Source organism: Oncorhynchus gorbuscha, linkage group LG08 (assembly GCF_021184085.1).
Source record: "Oncorhynchus gorbuscha isolate QuinsamMale2020 ecotype Even-year linkage group LG08, OgorEven_v1.0, whole genome shotgun sequence".
In the NCBI taxonomy this organism is placed as follows: domain Eukaryota; kingdom Metazoa; phylum Chordata; class Actinopteri; order Salmoniformes; family Salmonidae; genus Oncorhynchus; species Oncorhynchus gorbuscha.
The window spans coordinates 50,937,212-50,963,428 of record NC_060180.1 but is presented as its reverse complement, the minus strand read 5'-3'; the positions used below and the strand labels follow the sequence as shown (position 1 = coordinate 50,963,428).

General features: G+C 41.3%; 1 long non-coding RNA gene across 1 annotated transcript in view; it reads left to right on the top strand.

Moving 5' to 3' along the window:
* Positions 1–11,178: 11,178 nt before the first annotated feature.
* LOC124040911 overlaps positions 11,179–26,217 on the top strand; it is a 34,022-nt gene continuing 18,983 nt past the window's right edge. The window contains exon 1 of the long non-coding RNA XR_006839820.1: positions 11,179–11,357. This is a non-coding gene — a long non-coding RNA (uncharacterized LOC124040911). The remainder of the gene's footprint in view (positions 11,358–26,217) is intronic.

Genomic DNA, 26,217 nt, shown 5'->3' with positions numbered 1-26,217 from the left:
CGATTTAACAAGGAAGGTAAATTGCCAAACAAACCTTTTACCAGGTTGATCTATGGATAAGGACCAAATTATTTTGTTTCAACCAATGAGACATTTTTTACTTTTCCACATTAACCTAGATACAGCAACGCTATCGCGTTAATTAAAGTTTAATTCCCAGATGGCCTATACAGGTATGATTAATCATTAACATTGATGAATCAATCACATTTCCTTTTGCAAATTCCTTGACATCCAACAGTAGTACAGATTCAGTATTGATTACTCATTAAGGTCTATAAATAGATTAAAATCGTTTTTGCAGCTACCAACAACTCAAACCCAAACTTTGAAAAAAATGTGTGTGTGTGTATATATATATATATATATATATATATATATATATATATATATATATATATATATATATATATATATATGTATATGTGGTACACAAAGGAGTGAAGACGACAAAGGGTTTCACATTTTGCCTCCGTCAGATGTCACTCAGTCTTCCCCTTTTGGCCATTTGTCATAGAGTAATATGGCTTCTCCTCGCCAACAAAGCCAAAGCTTGGCTTCTCCTCTTGGCCTTTCGGCCCCAATTTCCCCACAAGCCAAACCTCTCTACGCACTTGGCATGGAACTAAAATGGAAGCTAAACGACACGGACACATTCTTAGCAGGCATAGAGGACCCCTTACATGACTACCCGAACGCTACAGGTACTGACAGGCTTTACCTGTTGAAGCAATGTTGAATAGACACGTGACAAGGTTCATCCGTCTACAACAGCAACGCGTTCAAAACGACTATGTGAAACTTGCCACGTCTTTGAAAATAGAATTCAGTGGTTCTATTACACGCAAACACGACAGCTCACTGACAAGTACTGTCAAACAAGCTCGGAATGAACACCCACAAGCATACTATCATAGGCTTCATTCAGCTTATTTTGGCCTACTCACTGTAACAGGAATTAAACAGATACTACCATTCAAACAAATGTTTCTGTCGAACATGTATCCCAACTTCAATACCTACTAGGGCCCTACAGCCCATATTGATTTGCCAATCTTAGAACTCAAGGAGCTTGCGAGCACAGCTTTTGAGGCATCAAAAGTGAGCCTCGCTAAGGGCCCTGACATCTCGGGTTTGAAGATTAAACGGGAGCACTCACTCCAGTTGATGCCTCAAGGGTGGAGGGTGCGTTAACAGGGATAGGAGCGTTGAGAGATGACGCACAACAAAGGTATCTACCACGAAACCCCAATACCAATGACCACCGCAGTCAAAGTAGCTATGAAGTAAGTCGCCAGCGAAACGACTACTGCTACAATCAACCTGATCGCTACGTTCCTGCACCCAACCCACACAAAGGGTCAAGGCACAAGGGTAACAAAAGGTTCAATGATGATCAGATCATAGATATGCCGGAAAACAGGTCCGCCAAAATGAACTCCGTTAGCAAGTACATAAACAATCACATCGCACTCGAGACCCTATCCAGGGGCCGCTCGATCAAGAAAAAAGCCCACGGGCTTTCACGATAGACTCGGATACAAATGTTGCGACGCATAACATCGCAATAGACAATTCCACTCAAACTCTGAGTCGTTCTGTTTTAACCACGAACAAAATGACATATCACGCCGTTGCGAACATTCACTCTACTTTGTGGGGAATATGAACACAAAACACAACTCATAGGCCATACCTGGAAACAGTCCTGGAGGACTGCTTAACCTGTGACACGCTAATTGATTCGGGCTCCACAATATCGCTCATCTCTCAAACATTGTTCAATGATTTCAAAAGGGCTTTGAACCCAACTAAATGTTGGTTACAAACTGAATGATGTGACACTCAGCTTTGAGGTTTCACTCAGACTACCTTGCCTCCCACAATGCGACTCATGTTGAAACTACACTTCCGAGACGTATCGCTTGTTCATCCTGTGTATGTTACCAGCCTCGAAACTGAACATCTGTTACTCGAAACAGACTTGATGGATTATTTGGTCCCAGTGATAGATTGGAAACGCAACCAATTGTGGTTACAGGTAACCGTGCCGTCTCCACTGACAACAACGTCTTCTCCTAGTGCTGGCTACAACACAGTCATCCACAAGGAGTATCTGTCTAAAGTACCCCTTTGGAAAAAGACATTTCGACACCCCTTGGTGATATTACGATATCTTGTCACATTCAATCAGCAGACCTGATTGACTATTCTGTTCATGATTTCAAGCTAGCAGTCTTTGTGAGTGAGCAACTTTCCTCTTCCTTGGAGTCATGCGATACTGTAGCTAAGATGAACTTCTCTTGTCCTACAGACACTTCCGCAAGCACCGCGGCCGTCTCAGGAAACAAAGCATCAACGTGGGCTCTGCTTTCGATGATATATTTTCCACTTTGAGAAGGACTGAAACCAATATGACACTAGCGGTATCAGTCCCGCCACTGACCCAATGACTCTCACTGGTGAAACACTGCAATAGCGCAGAAAAACATCCTTGTCTCAGTTAGCAGGTACTCGAATGGTTGCCATATGTGGAAGCTGTGGTGACTGGCAGGCAACAACAGCCACTGAGTGTTTTGAAGCACAAACACCAGAAGATTTGGTTGAAAGGTTACAGCCAATCTACTAACAACACTGTTGGTGACAACTCGTACAAAGGGTCTAACCTTTCCGTTTGTACCTCGGACACCAGCACCAATTGCTGGTGGGGGGGGGTCCTGAGACACAAAGGGGAGGAATACTAGCCCAGACCCATGATGAGCCTCGTCAAGGCATGTGGTGGGGTTACAAGACTACGTTCAACACTGTACGAGACTGCCCGATCAGGAAACAAATCAAGTTGTGAACTCCCCACAAGAACAAATAGGAGTGGACAAGCCCCTAGACGGGGATAACCTTAGAATACATCTGAGATATCACTGAGGTGTACCACACTGGTTGAAAAAAGTCTCAAATTCTCATCTACAATACAACTAGTAAAATGCTCTAATCACATGTTCCGGTAGGATAACAGTTCGGAATATATCGGTAGGATAGTTGGTCCAACTACCAATGCCAGCAACAATCAGCCCAGCCACAATCAGTAAGAAGGTTAGAGACGTAACAGTTTGAATTGCCATTGATAACAGCGACAGAGGAGGTATTAGTCACTCAGATTGCAACAAGTTGTTATCATAAATGCCGCTAATAAATATAACCCTCCATTCAGGAGGAAAGTTATTAGAGGTCACGAACCTTGATCTCACTGTGTAAGACTGGTTAAGTACTTATTGAGTACTTCCGTTGTGAGGTTTTGTCCTCTGTGGATAACATAGCTATAAAATAGACTCCTTCATACCTATCGCCACTACGATGGTCTTGTAGTAAAACCACTACAGGATCCATTGGCATATGGCTTGAGGTCAGCCCCAATTCTAACTGACACACGGCCATTGACATGGAAATTACCTGATGAAGTCAGACTTATTCTGAACAGGTTGCAGCCTACAAGGATGCTTGCTTTTCTTTCTCCGGCATGTACGCTTGTGTAAGCATAAAATAACATGTAAAAATGAACATTTAATGAGGATTTATACTGGGATCACTTAAGGGTACCAGCAAAATAACAGCCTTGGTAAAGTTGAACATGGACTCTGAAACCCCTTTGACTCTACAGCTACAGTGCCAGTCAAAAGTTTGAACACACCTACTCATTCAAGGGTTTTTCTTTATTTTTCTATTTTCTACAATGTAGAATAATAGTGAAGACATCAAAACTATGAAATAACACATGGAATCATGTAGTTACAAAAAATGTGTTCAACAAATCTAAATATATTTTAGATTTTAGATTCATCAAAGTTGCCCCCTTTGCTTTGATGACAGCTTTGCACACTCTTGGTATTCTCTCAACTAACTTCATGAGGTAGTCACATGGAATACATTTCAATTAAATGGTGTGCCTTGTTAAAAGTTAAGAAGGAATTAAGAAGGATTTTTTTTTCTTAATGTATTTCAATCAGTTGTGTTGTGACAAGGTAGGGGTGGTATACAGAAGATAGCCCTACTTGGTAAAAGACAAAGTCCATATAATGACAAGAACAGCTCAAATAAGCAAAGAAAAATGACAGTCCATCATTACTTTATGACATGAAGGTCAGTCAATGCGGAAAATGTCAAGAATTTTGAAAGTTTCTTCAATTGCAGTCGCAAAAACCATCAAGCGTTATGATGAAACTGGCTCTCATGAGAACCACCACAATAAAGGAAGACCCAGAGTTACCTCTGCTGCAGAGGATAAGTTCATTAGAGTTACCAGCCTCAGAAATTGCAGCCCAAATAAATGCTTCACAGAGCTCAAGTAACAGACACATCTCACATCAACTGTTCAGAGGAGACTGAGTGAATCAGGCCTTCATGGTCGAATTGCTGCAAAGAAACCAGTACTAAAGGACACCAAAAATAAGAAGAGACTTGCTTGGGCCAAGAAACACGAGCAATTAACATTAGACCAGTGAAAATCTGTCCTTTGGGGGCGTCGCGAGTGGCACAGTGGTCTAAGGCTGTGCCACGAGAAATATGGTTCAGGCTCTATAGCAGCCGGCCACGACTAGGAGACCCATGGGGTGGCGCACAATTAACCCGGCATCATCTGGGTTAGGGGAGGTTTTGGCCGGCCCAGGATGTCCTTGTCCCATCACGCTCCAGCGACTCCTGTTGTGGGCCGGGTGCATGCATGCTGACACGGTCACCAGGTGTACGGTGTTTCCTTTGAACCATTGGTGCGCCTGGTTTCTGGGTTAAGTGGGCATTGTGTCAAGAAGCAGTGCGGCTTGGCTGGGTCGTGTTACGGAGGATGCACGGCTCTCGACCTTCGCCTCTCATGAGTCTGTAAGTGGTTAGAGCGTTGGACTAGAAGGTTGCAAGTTCAAACCCCTGAGCTGACAAGGTACAAATCTGTCGTTCTACCCCTGAACAGGCAGTTAACCCACTGTTCCTAGGCCGTCATTGAAAATAAGAATTTGTTCTTAACTGACTTGGCTAGTTAAATAAAGGTTAAAAAAAGGGAGATGCAGCGATGGGACAAGACTGTAACTACCAATTGGATACCACGAGGATTGGGGCGAAAAAGGGGTAAATATTTTCTCCTTAGGGTCTGATGAGGTCCAAATTTGAGATTTTTGGTTCAAACCGGCATGTCTTTGTGAGATGCAGAGTAATATTTCAGGAATGTCAGTAATATTTCTAACATAACAATGTGGGGAATGGTCAGTGGGGAACAATAGAAAACGAATGTAATGGTTTTCATTTTGTGATGTCATTAAGACAAAATACTGTAACTTGGAAAGTATCTCCCCTTTATTTGTCAGTTTTCCATCCTATGCATTGTGTATATAATGAATAAGATAATAAGATAAGTATAAGTATAAGATAATCTATCTCCTATAAACTGTGCATTAGAAGTAGCCACGCCCTGAGTGAGGTCGGAGAGCGTCACAGGCAGATGAAGCCGGCCCCTTTGGCCAGATAAATAGCCTTTGCAATGAAATTAATAGACAACGTCTGAAATGGTTTTAACTTTGAACCTCAACACAAGGTGAAGAAAATTAACTCACCTACCAGACCAGGACGTCGCCAGTCTGCAGCTGCACCTGTGAAGTGAAGTTCAAACTCTGATTATCCACACGAGGTAGAGAAAGGAGAAAACTCCCCTCTCAAAGAAGTTCTGAGGAAACACCTCATGAGAACCAGACAACATTGTGACCTCGTGGACAATCAGAGCCTTACACGTGAGGAGACCCAACCAAACCCCTTTCCAAGGAGGCTTGGTTCCGACATAAATAAATGACGAACGAAGGGATTCGCATGTAAATACATTCATGATTTCTTACTCCAAACAGGAGGTGGTTTGTGTGCAAAGTATTATGATTACTGTGAGAGTAGTTTCCAAATGTATCCAAGTGGTGTCTCTTTCTCTCTCTCTCTCTCCCTCTACTGGTCCTTCTTTTGGTAAACAATATGTTGTCAGTCCACTAGGGACCTTTGTCTCATGTAAAGGGTGTATGTTTATTCTGTGTTAATATTTAGTTAGCTAGTAAATCAATTATTTAACAAATTTGTGTAGTCCTGAATCATGAGAATGGCTGGGATTTTTGCAAAGGCAAGGAGTATACAACATTCAGAATGATGATCTGATAAGAGGTAAGAGGTGTCCCGTCAGGACGGGCGTGCAATTCAAATAAATAATCATAAAAATTATGGATATTAAGCATCTAGGTACATACAAGTGTCTTATATCGGTTAAAAGCTTAAATTATTTTTAATCTAACTGCATTGTCCGATTTACAATAGACTTTACAGAGAAAGCATGCCATGCGATAGTTTGAGGACAGTGCCCTACATCAGATTTTTCAACCAGCACAGGCTTCATAAAATTACAAATATGGATTACTTTTTGAAAATCTTACTCTGATTTGCAATCCAAAGGGTCCAGCTACAACCTGCATGGTTGTTTTGTTAGATAAAACCCTTCTTTATATCCCAAAAAGTATGTTTAGTTGGCGCCATCGATTTGATTTCAACATCCAGACAAAGGAATCCAAAAAGCGCTATTCTATTTAATACTCAGGTAGCCTAAAATGTAATTAAACTATAATATTTCATACAGAAAGAAGTATATTCAATGGAAAAGTAAAAATAGCAAGTGCGCATCCTCTTCGTCCCGCACACACAGACTAATTTCCAGCTGTGACTCCCAGTACCAAAACTCAAAATTCTTCCTCGTTTTGGAAGAAACAAGCCTGTAACCTTGAACAAAGACTGTTGACATCTAGTGGAAGCCATAGGAATTGCAATCTGGGAGCTGGAATTGCATAGGACCCATAGGTTTCTTCCAAGAGCAAGGGATCTCATTTTTTTTAAACAAGTTAATAAGATGACTGTTTATTGATTAAATAGATATATACCTTATAGAGCTTAATTTGGGAGATGTTAATGCTTTAAACAACTTCTTCCGTGGTGCCCCAAATCGTTAAGGAGTTATTTGTTTCATGATTAATTGAATCGGTTAACAATTAACCATAGTGTATTAAATAAATAACAGTAATCAGATTAATGAAAGTAAAGTCATTTTGTCAGTGTAGATAAAGGGGAGGAGACAGGTTAAAGAAGGATTTTTAAGCCGTGAGACAATTGAGACATGGATTGTGTATGTGTGCCATTCAGAGTTTGAATGGTCAAGACTAAAGATTTAAGTGCCTTTGAAAGGGGTATGGTAGTAGGTGCCAGGCGCATCGGTTTGAGTGTGCCAAGAACTGCAACACTGCTGGGTTTTTCACCCTCAACAGTTTCCTGTGTGTATCAAGAATGGTCCACCACCCAAAGGACATCCAGCCAACTTCACAACTGTGGGAAGCATTGGAGTCAACATGGATCCCTATGGAACGCTTTCGACACCTTTTAGAGTCCATGTCTCGACGAATTGAGGTTGTTCTGGGGGCAAAAGGGGTTGCAACTCAATTAGGAAGATGTTCCTAATGTTTTGTACTCTCAGTGTATATGGAAATAGGTTAGTGCCAAAAAAGGGGTTAAATATAATTTCCTTCAGATATAGGACAGACCATTTTAAACAAACCTCCTCATTAATTTGTTTTACTATCTGTTTTTCCATGTATGAATTTGTTATTTAATGCATGTCTATGGGCAAATAGCAGTAAGGCCAAATGTAATGTTTCAAATAATTTTGTTCTATATTTTTTATACCTAAACGTGTAAACAGTGAATAAGGACTGCCTTGTGGTGAGAACGCATAGAAGCTATTGCATTATTCTGTTTTCCAAAGATGGAGTGGGTGAGAGTTGATTAAACTTGTTTTTCTTTGCACCACATATTGAATTGAATTGAATTGCCCCCCTCTCTAAAAGTCACGAGTGCTACCTGAGTGGCTGCTAGGATACAAAAGTCAGGAAATTACTTAGGTCTGTGTACTGCAATGCACAACACAATAATGACATAGCAATGAAATCTTTCTTAGTGGAGACACTATGTGTACCTATTGGCTCCTCTCCTTGAGGTGGGGTACAGTATACTTCAAGCTGTTTTGAATGTTTTCTTTGGAGCCGAGAGACCTGAAGATGACTTTGTTGTGTATATTTGTGAGCGGTTGGTTCCCATTTTAATCTGATGATAGGGGGTTTTGAGAGAGACTGGCGCCCTTGAAGAGATGCATTCTGTGCACGGACAAGAGTTCACCACTGTGTGACTATAGAACTCAGGTTTCAGACTCCTTTTTATGATTTCATTTCTGGCCTTTTTTTACCTGCCTATACAATTTGCATATATTCTCAAGAGAAAATAAAATTATTCAACCATCTAATACTTAACAAAAGGCACATCTCAATATGGTGGTCCAGGTATGCCCTGACATAGGACAGAGTGGGTGGGGCTTTCCTCTTTTGTTCTCTATTGCTCCTGCAAGCAAGGGGGAAGGCTGATGACAGCTCCCTGAATGGCCTTCTCCTTGAAGTTTTCAGTCGTGCCTAAAGAAAAACAACACTATTTTGCTCAAAACGCATATTTTTTAAAAACCTTTAAGTGTGTGTACATTTCTGTATTTATACTTGGGCAAAAAAAGAATTCAACAGGAAATGTTAAACAGAAAATAGCTGAAGTGCGTCCTTAAAGTCTGTAGGGATGGGTGATGGGATTTCTCCCATGCTCATAATGTTGCCATCGTTTTCATAGTCCCTTCCAATCACCTCAGAATGTCATGTTTAATCAGCAGTATACTTTGTGATGAAGAGGCAGCGCGGTGCTTACCTAAGACAAATGGAGCCTGTTCAACGTCATCCTTCCTCCATGGCTGGAACGGCACCTGAGGCTGTTTTGTCATCTTTTCTTCTGCTGTAAACAATTCTCTCAAGGCTTTTGTTTTCAATGGTAAAGTGACTGACAATCTGCCTGATGCTATGTTTCACACAACACCTGCTCAGTGACAGGCTTACTGTGACAGCCATATTGCATAACCAATAAAGCCTTACTATCAAACGTATTTACTTCACCATAAACCTGATTTTTTTTTGCCATAGCACAATACTTGATGGTGTCATGACTGTCCTGATCAGGTCAGGTTACAGGAGACCATAACCCTACAGATTATCTCTCAACCCCAACAGAGAAGGAGAGATCTAGAAGTCTGAAAATGTGGGGGTTTTATGACCCCTCACGCCCCTGGTAAATCCCTCAGGCCACAGACAAATGACCCCCTCGGGCCACAGACAAATTCCTTTGTCCTGTTACTATGGAGAACCAGCCTCAGAACATTAAACATGAAATAAAGGGACTTTGGAACAATGGTTTCCATCAGCCACAATGGTGGTCATGACGATAGATGGAATATGAAAATGTATGTCACTTTTATTTTGTTATTACGTTAATACGAAAACATTGTAACGTGAAGCGTTTTCCTAGTATATGTTTGATGTTTATATATTGTACGTTGTGTGGAAAATGTCCAAATCAAAGGGAATGTTTTGGTAAAGATGAAATGTTAAGTTAGTTGTCTAAAATTGGATTTGAGTAAAGTCTAGACCTTGCCTCATTAACTTGGTACGCCCAGAGAATTGCCCTTACGCCCACTTCTGACCCAGGGGTATAAAACCTGTGAGTATAGAATTTACAGATAAGACTACGTGACCCAAGCTGCAGCCAATGTCTAAAAAGTCAAAGAACCCAAAACGCAACGCAGGTTTGAAGACAAATAAATATTTTTCTACCCAAGCTACGGATGAGTAGCTGTGTCTAAGCGGGTGAATTCAAGTCAAACCACCTAGCCTCCATCTCCCATCGAATCGTGGTATCTACACTGTTTCATTCCAACGCTGTGAGCTCTGAGCTACAGAGTTGTCTGTCCTCAGAAGACCCCTTCCAGAGCAAGGGTAAGGGAACAGACTCCTAAGCCAAAAGGACACTGACATCGGGAGGACGATCAGAGAGGTGCGCCGGAGTAGTGCGTCATCGAGTAGCCTGAACGGTCCCCTGAACAGTCTGCGCACAGAATCCTTGGAGATCTTCCTCACGTAATTACATCATTATATTCTGACCCATAAAAGCGTCAGTTTGGGGCAAGGCTAGGGTTAGAATAGCATAGCTGACAAATTCACCCAAATGTATATTTCTCTCGTGTACTTTCTTTTTCCTCTCTCTCTTTGAAATCCCCATTTTGGGTAACATGCACCATAGTGTTTTGGCCCGTTATACTAAGTTCTAATCAATAGCCTATAATGTGTTAAGTCTATGTGTATTTTTTATCATCATTTTAGCTTTTTAGTAAATAAATATTAAACTAAGATTGGTGTGGTACGAACTCATTGGTGAGACCCGGGTCCGTGCAGATTCACGGGCTATACGACGTTCAGAACGAGATTGGTAGAGGTAACGGATTAATTAGCGGCTGTTATTATTCTGATATTCTTTGAGTTAATTTGGGAAATAAAAACTAGTTTTCCCATGGTGCCCCAGGTTAATGAGTTAATAATTGCTTGATTCAGATAATCACGCAATTAGAAACATTGAATCATTCGATGAACAACAGTCGTCACATTAACTAATACCACTTCACGACAATGGTGAAGCCTTTGTTTGAAAGAGACATTTAAAATGTGGAACTCTTGTAAGCTATTATTGTTAAATTAATCATAAAGTACTTTCATACAAAACCCATGAAAAGATTGCATCGCTGAGTAAAGGAGTTAATGAAACTGTCCAATAACCCTAGAACTGTATCATAACAATATCATATGCCTTTTGAAAAAAAGTTTGTCAAATGTGTAGATATGCTAATGATGTGCACATCAAACAACAGCAAAAGTGATACAACAGAGATATGCTCTTTGACATGAAGAAAACTTGAAACAAGCATAACACATTGTTTCTGTCTGGTCAACTGATTTATTCATTTATTTTACCACCAAAGTGATTGCATAGCTAAATGTGCCAAGGTTCACAAGAATAATTACCTCTGTAGTCAATCATTTTATAAAAGTTCAAAACTATGTCCTAAAAAGTATTCCTATATAGCAAAGTATAAATAGTGAAAAACAGAAAGAAAAGACTGCGCTTTCTGACAAACCATCTCTTCCAGTGAATTTATCCTCCTCTGTTCTACTCTATTCCTGCTATGATTTGAGTTCCCAGTTTCTCCAGAGCACTTTAAGCCCGTTCTGACAAAGTTGCGTCATTTATTTAGAATGCCTTTCCATTTGTCAGGATCCTCGACAGGCAAACATCTGCATGGACATAAATGCTGTAGGACTGAGAGAGAAATAGAGACACACTTCAGTTCCCTCATCAGCAGTGAGAGCTTCATCGAAATGCATGAGGTTAGTAATAGTTTAGACAAAAGGCCATGTTAGTCCCGGACTGACTTACTATACGGGAGCAAAGTGGAGGCAGAAGAATGCCAGGCAACTTTGTTCTCCCGAGTTGTGAAGATGATTATTTTTGATGGTAATTTACTGATTGTGTCAACTACATTGACAGCCCTGTTTAAATGTTACACTAACCTTAAAACACTGGATAGGATTTGTATTGTGATTTGTAAAAAGATTTTTTTTTTTTTTAATTGCTGTGGATATGTACTGCAGTTCTGAAGTCTTCATATTGAGCTTAACCAATGGCATTGCACTTCACTATTTCATTCCATCAATATTTAATGTCTTGAGTCAAAATGCATCTGTGAATTCAAAGGAAGGCTGTCTGATTAATTTTTAGTGATAGCAGCATTGTGGCAAACCCCATGTGTATTCACCAACCTCTGCATGCCTTTCTTACACATTGCCCATACATCACCAATGGTTACTTCAACAAAGATTTTTTAAAAGACATTGCCTTAGCTGAGAATCTCCCCATTTCTACTGAAATGGAAATAGCAAAGTTTCAAACTGACGAGAGTCGAGTCCCAGGGCAGTGTTTTCCCCTGGTAATACAGTCACTAGATTTGGTCCACATTCCATCAGAGAGAAAAGAAAAGGAAACTTTTGGGCATGTTAGTAGGAGATGGGGGTAGCCTACTAGCTCTTACTTAAACATAGCACTACCAGAATCAATACACATTTAATGTCCCTGCTTCTGCAGGATGGTGTGAACTGAGAACTTTGTCCCCATTTGCTTTGTCTTGTACCCATGCCCAAGAGGAGCAACCATGATGAATGGTAGACACACAAGCAGTAGTCTCATTATGTGGAGATAACATTGACTAAAGTTTAGGGAAGGTTTGTCTTCTTCGAAAATGTAATTTTTTTAAATGAGCGATTAGTAATTAAGAAGGCATCCTAATAGACTACAAGATACGGGGAGTCCGGAGAACGTTTTATTTTTTATTTTAGCCCAGTCATTCCCTAAATTGTGAAGATGATTGTTATGTTGTTCCAACTTCACAATTCCAAAGAATACAGTCCTGTTGGGAGGCTATTTGGCTGTATCTCTTGAAATGTTTTCATTTGAGAATGAGGGACTTATTACCAACACAGTATTATGTGTAAACAGACTTTTGCGCAAACAACTTCATCTTTGCAGTGTCCATTTTCAGGTTTTGCCAACGGCAGTTCTTAAAAAAATGTTTTGTAAACAAACCTCTGTGGCTGGCCACAGATATTTCTGTTAGGACCCTTTCAGCTATTCAGTCCAATCCAACTACAATCTAAGCAAATTAGGTCGACCTGCTATCATAATAACAACCTGCTTTGCAACAACGGTAGTTATCCTGTCAGACGGAGCTGGTGACTGACTGAGAACCTCAGTCTAAATGAGTAGGAGAGAGTGAATTAACACATCCTTATGTTATTTCACAACCCTTTCAACCCTCATTCTCACGCAGGTCTGTGCCAACAAGGATTACTGCCTCATCAAAAAACAATGCCACTGTATATAAAAGCCCAGCAACTTTACTTCACATTATTCTCATTCCCTCTTTCTCCCTTTCTCCTGTCAAAATGTCCAATAGGAAACATCTATTTAATTGATTGCAAACAAAACATTTACTTCCACTCTACGAGACCAAAGTCAATGTCTGTTGGCTCTGGGTGGTGGTGGTAGTGAATACCCAGCAAATCAGGAACATTCGCTAAGATTCCCATTAAGTTCTTTCTAGTTAGAATTCTATCTAACATTAGGATGATAATGTTCCAAAAACAAACAACAAAATCCACTTTTTATATTTGTTTTATTACAGAAGGGTAAGGATGAATGAGGATAAATGAAATATCAATCAAATGTATTTATAAAGCCCTTTTTACGTCAGCCGATGTCACTCAAAGTGCTATACAGAAACCCAGCCTAAAACCCCAAACAGCAAGCAATGCAGATGTAGAGGCACGGTGGCTACAAAAAATGCCTAGAAAGGCAGGAACCTAGGAAGAAACCTAGAGAGGAACCAGGCTCTGAGTGTTGGCTAGTTCTCTTCTTGCTGTGCCGGGTGGAGATTATAACAGAACATGGCCAAGATGTTCATAGATGACCAGCAGGATAAATATTCCAGATATAACAAATATCATTGGTATGTACTAACATTCACTTCAATATTGTGCACAACATCTGTATCCACCACCACAAGACATTCCCCAAAAGTTCTCATTAGGTTTCCTGGTAATGTATCAGCACAATGCAGCAGTAATGTTTTCCCAGCAAACCAAAATTGGTTCTATGAAAGTTCCCAGAACATTTGTCCAATGTTCTCAAGACAGAAAAACTGTTCAGTCGTGGTGATGATTATATAATGTTTAAAACATTTGCCTGATGTTGCAAGAACGTTCCTAGAACAATTGTAATAATGTTCTTTAAAGCTTCCCAAAATGTTTTATCAGGTTGAGAGAACAGTCTGGTAGGAACATTGTGAGGACATGACAAATGATGTTCCCAAAACGGTCCCCTAGTGAGGATGATTCTACAATGTTTCTTTTAAGATCCCCCAAATTATTCACCTGATGTTACAAGAACGTTCTCAGAACACATTTAGTCTGTTCTTTATAAGTTCCCCAGGATGTTTCATTAGGTTGTGGTAACATTGTGGGGAGATACAATAGATATATTCCCAAAAGACAAACTGTGCAGTTGTGATGACATTCGTACAATGTTTAAAGAAAAGGTTGCACGGGACATTCCCTTCATGTTGTGATATTTAAATTAGTCTGTTTCATAGCTTAGCATATTTGTTTTAGATTTAACATAATATTCCATTGATGTTCACGCAATATGCATTTTACCTTGACTTGGATGTCCTCAGAACATTTAGAAAATGTTATATTTAAGTTTGACCTTATATTACAACATTCTCAGCATGCAAATTAAAGCATATTTGGAAAAGAAACATGTTTCTCTCCAGATTTAATGGAAATTCTCATTTGAGGACTAGAAATTCTGAAACGACATACTTCTTGAACTGTGAATTTGAGAATGGTGGGAATTCAGCTGCCTTCTGTAGGGTAATCAAATCTCTGAAACAAAACTCCATCCCCTCATTACCACAGCAGGTTATGACAGCCTGTGGTCCCTTAATTGATAAGATGGACATTTGTGGTACCTTTAATAACCACTTTGCTTCTGTGGGACACCTATTTGATAAAATACTTGAGTCCTTTACTCACCTCGAGCCAGGTTGCAGAGAACACTACATTCCCAGATACACATTCTTTATTTGAATGTCAACCATCTGATGTCTGATGTACTAAGGGCCTTACAAAAAGAATCCACTGGGGCTGACTTGCATGATCCCTTTTTTCTGCAGCTTTCTGTCCCACTTATTGTAGAATCATTAACCTATATTTTGTACTCGACAATTGTTACTGGGGTTATCCCGAAGATCTTGAAAATGGCAAAAAGGTGGAGATCCTTCTGACTAGGATAACTATGGTCCAATTTCCAAACTGTCTTGATTTACCAAAGTAGTAGAGTCCCTAGCCAATTCTCAGCTTAGAACTTCAACTTCTCATTCTATTTAATGAGCACCAATATGGTTTTAGACCTGGACATAGCACTGTTTCAGCGGGTACACTTGTCTTAGATGATGAGCTCTACTGTTTAAACCATAACAATTGTTGTGCTGCCTTATTCACTTGTTCAAAGGCCTAGATCTGGGCAGGTCACAATCTGTGGTTACTGACGGTATCAAATCTAGTTTCCTCAATATTACAAAAGAGTGACACAGGGGTTGATTTTTGGGCCATGTTCTCTTCACTATCTATATAAATAATATTGTTATATCTGTTAAAACCTGTAACATTCAGCTCCTAGCGGATGACTCCGGTGCCACCTCAGTTCAGCAGGGAATTCCTGACCTTCAACATGGTTTTGACTCCATTTTTTTTACTGATCTTTAACAAGTGCTAAACGCTAATAAAGCACATTTATGTTGTTCTCTAGGTCTCGCAATATTGACCCTGAGCACTTGAGTATTTGCCCATTGGAGGGAGCCCAAATTGAGCAAGTTCCCCATTATAAGGATTTGGTTAATTGAATTGACGATAAGCTCTCTTTTAAAACAAACATTGAAGAACTGACAAAAAAGTTGACAATTAAGATTGGATTCTTTTATAGAAATAAATCCTGCCTCACTTTGGAAAGTAGAAGGAAGATTGTTCAAGCAACACTTCTCCCAGTACTTATGGTGATAGTCTACATGCATGTGGCAGCCTCTGTTTTAAAACATTTAGACTCAGTCAGCATTGCGTTTTATCACCAGGGGAAATTTTCGTACGCATCACTGCATTTTATATATATATACAGTGCCTTGCGAAAGTATTCGGCCCCCTTGAACTTTGCGACGTTTTGCCACATTTCCGGCTTCAAACATAAAGATATAAAACTGGATTTTTTTTGTGAAGAATCAACAACAAGTGGGACACAATCATGAAGTGGAACGACATTTATTGGATATTTCAAACTTTTTTAACAAATCAAAAACTGAAAAATTGGGCGTGCAAAATTAATCAGCCCCTTCACTTTCAGTGCAGCAAACTCTCCAGAAGTTCAGTGAGGATCTCTGAATGATCCAATGTTGACCTAAATGACTAATGATGATAAATACAATCCACCTGTGTGTAATCAAGTCTCTGTATAAATGCACCTGCACTGTGATAGTCTCAGAGGTCCGTTAAAAGCGCAGAGAGCATCATGAAGAGCAAGGAACACACCAGGCAGGTCCGAGATACTGTTGTGAAGAAGTTTAAAGCCGGATTTGGATACAAAAAGATTTCCCAAGGTTTAAACATCCCAAGGAGCACTGTGCAAGCGATAACATTGAAATGGAAGGAGTATCAGACCACTGCAAATCTACCAAGACCTGGCCATCCCTCTGAACTTTCAGCTCATACCAGGAGAATACTGATCAGAGATGCAGCCAAGAGGCCCATGATCACTCTGGATGAACTGCAGAGATCTACAGCTGAGGTGGTAGACTCTGTCCATAGGACAACAATCAGTCGTATATTGCACAAATCTGGCCTATATGGAAGAGTGGCAAAAAGAAAGCCATTTAATAAAGATATCCATAAAAAGTGTTGTTTAAAGTTTGCCACAAGCCACCTGAGAGACACACCAAACATGTGGAAGAAGGTGCTCTGGTCAGATGAAACCAAAATTGAACTTTTTGGCAACAATGCAAAACGTTATGTTTGGCCTAAAAGCAACACAGCTCATCACCCTGAACACACCATCCCCACTGTCAAACATGGTGGTGGCAGCATCATGGTTTGGGCCTGCTTTTCTTCAGCAGGGACAGGGAAGATGGTTAAAATTGATGGGAAGATGGATGGAGCCAAATACAGGACCATTCTGGAAGAAAACCTGATGGAGTCTGCAAAAGACCTGAGACTGGGACGGAGATTTGTCTTCCAACAAGACAATGATACAAAACATAAAGCAAAATCTATAATGGAATGGTTCAAAAATAAACATATCCAGGTGTTAGAATGGCCAAGTCAAAGTCCAGACCTGAATCCAATCGAGAATCTGTGGAAAGAACTGAAAACTGCTGTTCACAAATGCTCTCCATCCAACCTCACTGAGCTCGAGCTGTTTTGCAAGGAGGAATGGGAAAATTCAGTCTCTCGATGTGCAAAACTGATAGACATACCCCAAGCGACTTACAGCTGTAATCGCAGCAAAAGGTGGCGCTACAAAGTATTAACTTGTGGTACCGAAGGTACCGAAGTGGGGACCACAATCAGCAGAAATGCTCAAGAGCGCCACCATAGAGGTTGATAAACCTCAAACTTTCATTAAAATTGACATACAATATACTGAATTAAAGCTACACTCGTTGTGAATCTATCTACCAAGTCAGATTTGTAAAATGCTTTTCGGGGAAAGCATGAGAAGCTATTATCTGATACCATGCACCCTCAAAATACTGCACCGTCACCTAAAGACAGATTTTGCGTTAGCCGTCGCAAACGAAAACGCTGAAATAAAATATAAAACATTCATTACCTTTGACGAGCTTCTTTCTTAGCACTCCTAGATGTCCCATAAACATAATTTAGGGTCTTTTTTCGATTAAATCGGTCCATATATAGCCTAGATATCGAGCTAAGAATTACGTTGCGAGTAAAGAAAAAAATTAGCATTTCATAACGTAACGTAATTTTTTAAAATTCTAAAAGTCGATGATAAACTTTCACAAAACACTTCGAAATACTTTTGTAATGCAACTTTAGGTATTAGTACACGTTAATAAGTGATAAAATTGATCAGGAGACGATGTTAAATCTGTATCTTGTCTGTGTAGAAAAACATGTCTGACCAGAGGTCGACCAAAAATCAGGGCGGAGCCATCAGGGAAAGTGTTCCCTTGTTTGGGTTTGACCAAGAATCAATTGTGAATCAAATGACATGACTCTAGACACCCTGTGGAAGCTGTAGGCAATGTAAAATCGGCTCTATTTAATTTGGTTCACTTTTAACAATTGCCTGTAGTCGCGGAAGGATATATTTTTTCATTTTCAGTGAACAGATTTCCATGCACTTTTGGATGAAACGCCCGTTCTGTAAATGCCACAGACGTGATTTAAACAGTTTAAACTTTTTTAACAAATCAAAAACTGAAAAATTGGGCGTTCAAAATTATTCAGCCCCCTTAACACTTATGGAAGTTGAGAATTCATGCAGCTTTTCGCAGCTTTTTGTTAAAAATCACGCAACATTTCAGCGCCCTGCTACTCATGCCAGGAATATAGTATATGTATATGATTAGTATGTGTGGATAGAAAACACTCAGACGTTTATAAAACTGGTTAAATCACGGCTGTGACTTTAACAGAATGTGCGTTTCATTGAAAAGTGCAGGAAAATCTGATCACTGAAAGTGGAAAAATATATCCATCCGCCGCTTCAACCCATTGTTATGGGCGAAAGACATTAAATAGGGCTGAGGTTGCAGTACCTACAGCTTCCACACGTTGTCAACAGTCTTGTCATTTGCAAATTGTTTGTTTCTTGGTCAAATGAACAAGAGACAGGCTTTTTCTTCAGGTCTCCGACCGGATATTTTGGTTGAGAAATACACGGACAGTATTTCAAGACGGACCCCTATAGAAAACACTTCGTCTCGTGATTAATTTGATCGCTTATTAACGTTTACTAATACCTAAAGTTGCATTACAAAAGTATTTCGAAGTGTTTTGTGAAAGTTTATCATCGACTTTTTGAATTTAAAAAAATTACGTTACGTTATGAAACGCTATTTTTTTCCGTTTATCACACAGTCTTCATAGATCGATATCTAGGCTATATATGGACCGATTTAATCGAAAAAAAGACCCAATAGTGATTATGGGACATCTAGGAGTGCCAACAAAGAAGATGGTCAAAGGTAATAAATGTTTTATATTTTATTTGTGCGGTTTGTGTAGCGCAGACTATGCTAATTATTTTGTTTACGTCCCCTGCGGGTCTTTTGGGGTGTTACATGCTATCAGATAATAGCTTCTCATGCTTTCGCCGAAAAGCATTTAAAAAATCTGACTTGTTGCCTGTATTCACAACGAGTGTAGCTTTAATTTAATACCCTGCATGTGTATTTTAATGAACGTTTGAGTTTTAACTAATACTATTAGCATTTAGCGTAGCTCATTTGCATTTCCAGAGCTCTAGATGGGATGCCTGCGTGCCAGGTAGGAGCAAGAGGTTAATCTAACTGCATTATCCGATTTACAGTAGCCATTACAGCGAAACCATGTCATGCGATTGTTTGAGGATGGTACCCCACATCACAATATTTTTCCACCGGCACAGGTTTCATAAATTCACAAATAGCGATTAAACATTCACTTTTTGAAAATCTTCCTCTGATTTTTCATCCAAAGGGTCCCAGCTATAACATGTAGTGTCGTTTTGTGTATGCTATGTGGTTGACGGCGCCCCACATCAAAATATTTTTCCACCGGCACAGGTTTCATCAATACACAAATAATAATGAAATATTCACAATCTTCATCTGATTTGTCATCCAAAGGGTCCCAGCTATAACATGTAGTGTCGTTTTGTTAGATAAAATCCTTCTTTATATCCCAAAAAGTCCATTTAGTTGGCTCCATTGATTTGAGTAATCCACTCATTCAACATGCAGAGAAAAGAATCTGAAATCCTACCCCTAAATTTTGTTAAAACAAGTCAAAATATGTGTCTATTGACTCCTCAGATACCCTAAAATGTAATCAAACTATATTATGGAAAGAGGTTCAATAGGAACCGATTTTAGCAGGTGCGTCTGGTCTTCATTGTGCGCCCAAACACGAATTTCCAAGACTGTGTCCTTCTAATAAAACTCATATTTCTTATTTATTTTGGAAGTTACAAGCCTGAGACCATGAACATAGACTGCTGACACCCTGTGGAAGCCATAGGAATTGCATCCTGTGAGCTAGAATTCAGTATGCCCCTATACTTTCCATTGTAAGAGCATAGGCTCTCTTCAACTAAAACATTCAGGATGGTTGTTCTTTGTATTTTCTCCTACCATATCTATTGTGTTATAGTCTCCTACATTATTTTAACAAATTCTACAAACGACAAAGTGTTCTTTCCAATGGTACGAATTATATGCATATCCTGGCTGTAGGGCCTGAGGAACAGGCAGTTTACTTTGGGCATGTCAGTCAAGCGGAAATTGAAAAAGGACCCTAGCCCAAGATACTACTACTTCAACCATTTTGAGGAGCTGGTGAAAAGACTGTGTTCCTGCAGGTTTATACCGTCACTGGTCAGAGCCCTGGAGTCTATGGGTCTTGTGCCATCTATTCCCAGAGTTTACGTGGTAACCGAGGCTTTCCTACATGAACTGAAGGAGGCGATCTACATCCACGAGAAACTCAAATAAATCCGACACACCCTGGTGGAAGACAACAAATACAGGGACGCTGTGGTGGCTGATGTGATGACATTCTGGCTCAATCAACCCCAAGAGACCGAGTGACAATACATATTTGTTATTTAGATGTAAAGCAATGGGTAACTATATGCATACGATGTAAGAGAGAATAAATACATGTTTTTCTTTTGAGAGAACTTACAAATGTTATGCATTGTCACGCCTTGGTCTTAGTATTTTGTGTTTTCGTTATTTTATTTGGCCAGGCCAGGGTGTGACATGGGTTTATGTTGTGGTGTGTTTTTGTATTGGGGTTTAGTAGGTATTGGGATTGCGGCTGAGTAGGGGTGTCTAGAGTAGGCTTGGCTGCCTGAGGCGGTTCTCAGAGTCAGGTGATTCTCGCTGTCTCTGATTGGGAACCATATTTAGGTAGCCTGGGTTTCACTGTGTATTTTGTGGGTGATTGTTCCTGTCTTTGTGTTAGTTGTCACCAGACAGGCTGTATAGGTTCTCGTTCCGTTTGTTGTTTTGTATATAATTAGTTATTTCATGTATTGTCTATTGTCTGTATGTCTTCATTAAAGAACATGAGTAACCACCACGCTGCATTTTGGTCCGCTTCTCCTTCAACAGACGAACGCCGTTACATGCATCAAATTATTGAAAATAAAGTGAACAATGTGTCGTTCTACACAACACACAATACCTGGGCTAATGTGTTATGCAGGTGAATGAGGACCCAAAAGCGACTTGGCGAAAACAGAGTTTTTAATCCAGAAAGAAACTTTACAAAACAAAAAGCATAATACTACTCGTAAAGACGAGAACAGACAGGAGACTTGATCGAGAACTGCAGGTTGCCTCGGGAAGGCACTTGAACCTAGCAGACTCAGACACCTGCTCACCACGCAGCATCTGAGGGAAACACGACACGACAGGGCAAAACATAGACACAGCACGGTGAATTATAGATGAGGATCCGACGGGGCAGGAACGGAAAACAAGGAGAGAAATAGGGACTCTAATCAGGGAAAAGGATCGGGAACAGGTGTGGGAAGACTAAATGATTGATTAGGGGAATAGGAACAGCTGGGAGCAGGAACGGAACGATAGAGAGAAGAGAGAGCGAGAGAGTGAGAGAGGGAGGGGGAGAGAGAGGGATAGAAAGAGGAAAAGAACCTAATAAGACCAGCAGAGGGAAACGAATAGAAGGGGAAGCACGAGGACAAGACATGATAATTAATGACAAAACATGACATAATGTAGAACGTGTGCTAAAAATGGAGCAAATCATGAATCATGTACGACATACGGGCGAGAGTCTACAATGAATACAACTGGCATCCTGTCTTGTGGATGATTCTGAAGAACTAGAAACAACCTTGTCTAAGATTTTACTTTATTTGTTTGAAACACCTTTTAATTTTAACATGTATCATATTTGTTGTTTATCCTGTCTAGTACTGGGGTTCCGCTAGCGGACAGCCAATGAAATTGCAGGGCGCCAAATACAAATAAACAGAAATCTCATAAATCAAATTTCTCAAACATACAATTATTAGGCACCATTTTAAAGATTCAATTCTCATTAATACAGCCACAGTGTCTGATTTCAAAAATGCTTTACAGTGAAAGCTCCACAAACGAATATGTTAGATCACCACCAACTCAGACAAACCCAGCCATTTTTCCAGCCAAAGAGAGGAGTCACAAAAAGCACAAATAGAGATCAAATTAATCACTAACCTTTGATGATCTTCATCAGATGACACTCAAAGGACCTCATGTTACACAATACATGTGTGTTTTGTTTGATAAGTTCATATTAATATAAAAAAATCTCAGTATACATTGGCGCGTTATGTTCAGTAGTTCCAAAAACATCCAGTGATTTTGCAGAGAGCCACATCAATTTACAGAAATACTCATTATAAATGTTGATGAAAATTCAAGTGTTATGGATGGAACTTTACATACACTTCTCCTTAACTGTGTCAGATATCAAAAAAAGTTTACGGTAAAAGCATAGTCTGAGAACGGCACTCAGAGCCCAAACCAGCCAAAATAAATATCCGCCGTCTTTCGCAGTCAACATTAGTCATAGATAGCATTATGAATATTCACTTACCTTTGATGATTTTAATCAGAATCCCCTCCCAGGAATAGCAGTTCCACAATAAATGTTTGTTTTGTTCGATAATGTCCATAATTTATGTCCATTTATGTCCAAATAGCTTCTTTTGTTAGGGCATTTGGTAAACAAATGCCAAAGCGCGTTCAGTTCCAGTCGGACCTGAAGTTCAAAAAGTTATATTACAGGTCGAAGAAACTTTTCAAACTAAGTATTGAATCAATATTTAGGATGTTTTTATCATATATGTTCAATAATGTTCCAACTAGAGAATTCCATTGTCTGTAGAAATGCAATGGATCAAGAGATATCTCTCATGTGAAATGCGCGTGACTGAGAACGAGGCTGCTGGCAGACCCCTTAGTCAAACAGCTCCCATCTGGCCCCCCTTCACAGGAGAAGCCTGAAACAACGTTCTAAAAACGGTTGACATCTAGTGGAAGCCTTCGGAATTACAAAATAACCCATATCCCACTGTGAATTCGATAGGGGCTGAGTTCAAAAACGACAAACCTCAGATTTCCCACTTCCTGTTTTTTCTCAGGTTTTTGCCTGCCATATGAGTTCTGTTATACTCACAGACATCATTCAAACAGTTTTAGAAACTTCAGTGTTTTCTATCCAATACAAATAATAGTATGCATATATTAGCATCTGGGACTGAGTTGGAGGCAGTGGGCACCAGTGCCCAGTCCAGGCATGACGGTCAACTCGGCTCCATGGCCGGAGCCTTCTTCGGCGCCGGTGCCCAGTCTGGCTCCTCCCATGGAGTGGGAGGGAACACCGTGCCTGGACTGGTCACCATCACAGAGGAAGACTCCGGCCTTGGAGAGATACTGGACACCGTGCCTGGACTGGACATCGGCGCAGAGGAAGGCTCCTGCCATGGAGCGGGACTGGACGAAATGCCTGGACTGGACATCGGCGCAGAGGAAGGCTCCTGCCCTGGAGCTGGAGGTTCCGAACCGTGGATCGTCTCAGGAGGTTCCGAACCGTGGACCGTCTCAGGAGGTTCCAGACTGGGAACCGTCGCCGGAATCTCTGGACTGGGAACCGTCGCCGGAAGCTCTGGACTGGGAACCGTCGCCGGAAGCTCTGGACTGGGAACCGTCGCCGGAAGCTCTGGACTGGGAACCGTCGCCGGAAGCTCTGGACTGGGAACCGTCGCCGGAAGCTCTGGACTGGGAACCGTCGCCGGAAGCTCTGGACTGGGAACCGTCGCCGGAAGCTCTGGACTGGGAACCGTCGCCGGAAGCTCTGGACTGGGAACCGTCGCCGGAAGCTCTGGACTGGGAACCGTCGCCGGAAGCTCTGGACTGGGAACCGTCGCTGGAAGCCTTGTGTGTGGGGCCGGCACTGGTGGTACCGGACTGGTGACATGCACCTCAGGGAGAGTGCGAGGAGCAGGCATAGGACGTACCTGACTGGGAAGGCGCACTTGAGGGAGAGTGCGAGGAGCAGGCACAGGGCATACTGGACTGGGGACACGCACTTCAGGGAGAGTGCGAGGAGGAGGCACAGGACGTACTGGGCTGTGGAGGCGCACAGGAGACCGGGTGCGTAGAACCGGCACAAATTGTACCAGAACAATGACACACTTCGCACTGCGAGTGTGGGGAGCTGGCACAGGATGTACTGGGCTGTGTATGCACACTGGATAACTGGTGCGTAGAACTGGCACAGTTGGTGCCGGAACTATGACACACTACGCACTGTGAGGGGAGCTAGCACTGGACGCACCGGGCTGTAAAGGCATACTGGAGACCTGGTGCCTGGTGCCGGCACAGATGGTACCGGACAAATGACACGCTCCTCAGGACAAGTATGGGGAGCTGTCACAGGTGGCATCGGACAGCTAACACACTCCTCAGGCCGAATGCTGTGCATACTACGCCACACCAACAGCTCTCTCGCTTCACTCTCCTCCAATTTATCCATCAACTCCTCAAAGGTCTCTGACTCACTCCGTTAGCTGTCCTCCAGTTTCTCCCTCTTCTCCCAGACTGGCTCTGGCTCACTGCTCGGCTCCGCCGACACCACCCCCCCCCCTAAAAAAATGTGGCTGTCTTTTGGGCTTGCGTCGTGGCAGCGAACCCCGGCATCATCGCTGTCCTTCCCTCACCGCTTGCATCTGCTTCCATGGAAAGCTTTCGTCTCCTGCCATTATCTCTTCCCAAGTCCAGGATGTCCTTACCTCCTGAATATTCTCCCAGGCCCAGGATACCCTGTCCTCCTGTGCACGCTGCTTGGTCCGTGAGTGGTGGGATCTTCTGTCACGTTCGTCGTGGTAATCATACTCAGACCAAGGCGCAGCGTACTCAGAGTTCCACATGTTGATTAAATGAAACTCACAAAACAATAAACAAGAAACCAAACTTGCAGCAAATGCAGTGCTCCCAGGCAACTACACAAAAACAAGATCACACAAAACACATTTTTGAAATGGCTGCCTAAATATGATCCCCAATAAGAGACAACGATAAACAGCTGCCTCTGATTGGGAACCATACCAGGCCAACATAGCAATAAATTCACTAGATCACCCACCCTAGCAAAGCTTCTGTGACATGGTCACCATCTTCGAGTTCACTCGTTAAACCACCCAGATAGTACTAAGTGGGGGGGTTCCAATCACCCTGTTTGCTTACATAGTCCCCAGTGTCTATGTCGTGGAAAAGAACCCGCCTCTGAAGCTGCTCCATGAGGGCGTACAGTTCAAGTCGGCCATAGAAACACTGCTGCAAGAAACACATTTACATTACCCAGGGGTAGAACCCACTTCTTGTTACGTCTCCATTGCAACAGGGCTATATCTTGACTCAAGAATGAAAAATGTGAAATTCCGTATTGGTCCGAAAAAACAAATTCCAGAAATTCTTTGGGGTCTTTAATGATTGATGTTGTTAGCATATTGTATCTCTGCGAAAGCTTCCCCCAAGGAGAGTTTAAGTACAATTGACACATTTATTTTGGTTTTGTTGACCTCTATTCTGTCAGGGTCAAGAAATATGCCTTCTCTGTCGTGATAGTCTTGAATGTACTTGTCTTTGCTCTCTTGATCTGTGAACGATGCAGGATAGCCTGAAACCATTCGCTTGCATCTCAAGAAGGTCTTGATGTACTCTTTAAAAAGAGTGTCTGATTGAAGTTTCACACTCAAAGATTTTGGCCACACAATGACCCATACACCTGTCAGAGCTCCTTCTTGATCTGAGTGATCACCAGGCTTTTCCTAGTTGTTGTTATCACTGCAGGTGCGAAACGTTTTCCTTGAGGTCCCTTGTAAGGAAACACTGGTATAAACAAACCCCTAGGAGGGTAGACAGTTGTTTGGGGTCAGTCAGAGTTGCGGTGAATAATTTCAGGATGCCCCATAGCATAGCATGAGGAACTCATTACATGAGGATAAACAGATGTAAAAATCTACATATCCTATTGTCTCATCGGGTTGCCCTACATACCTCAATGTCAAAGCATTGGTACGGGCTGCATACAAGGCCTGTCGTGGTTCCAAGGGTTCTGGTGTGTCAAAGCTGGAAAAGAAGGCTCAACATGAGGATCAGACTTTTTGAGTGCTCCCACATCACATTCACTTTTAACTCGTAAGTAGCCTGTAAAGATTCCAATTCCCCAAAAGTCTTTTTGGGTTAGGACACACATGTCCTGGGGCACAAAGCAAGATTTACAACCTTGGAAGAAACAACCGTTCTACTCAATCACGGTCTCAACACCGTCAATCTGTGAGTAA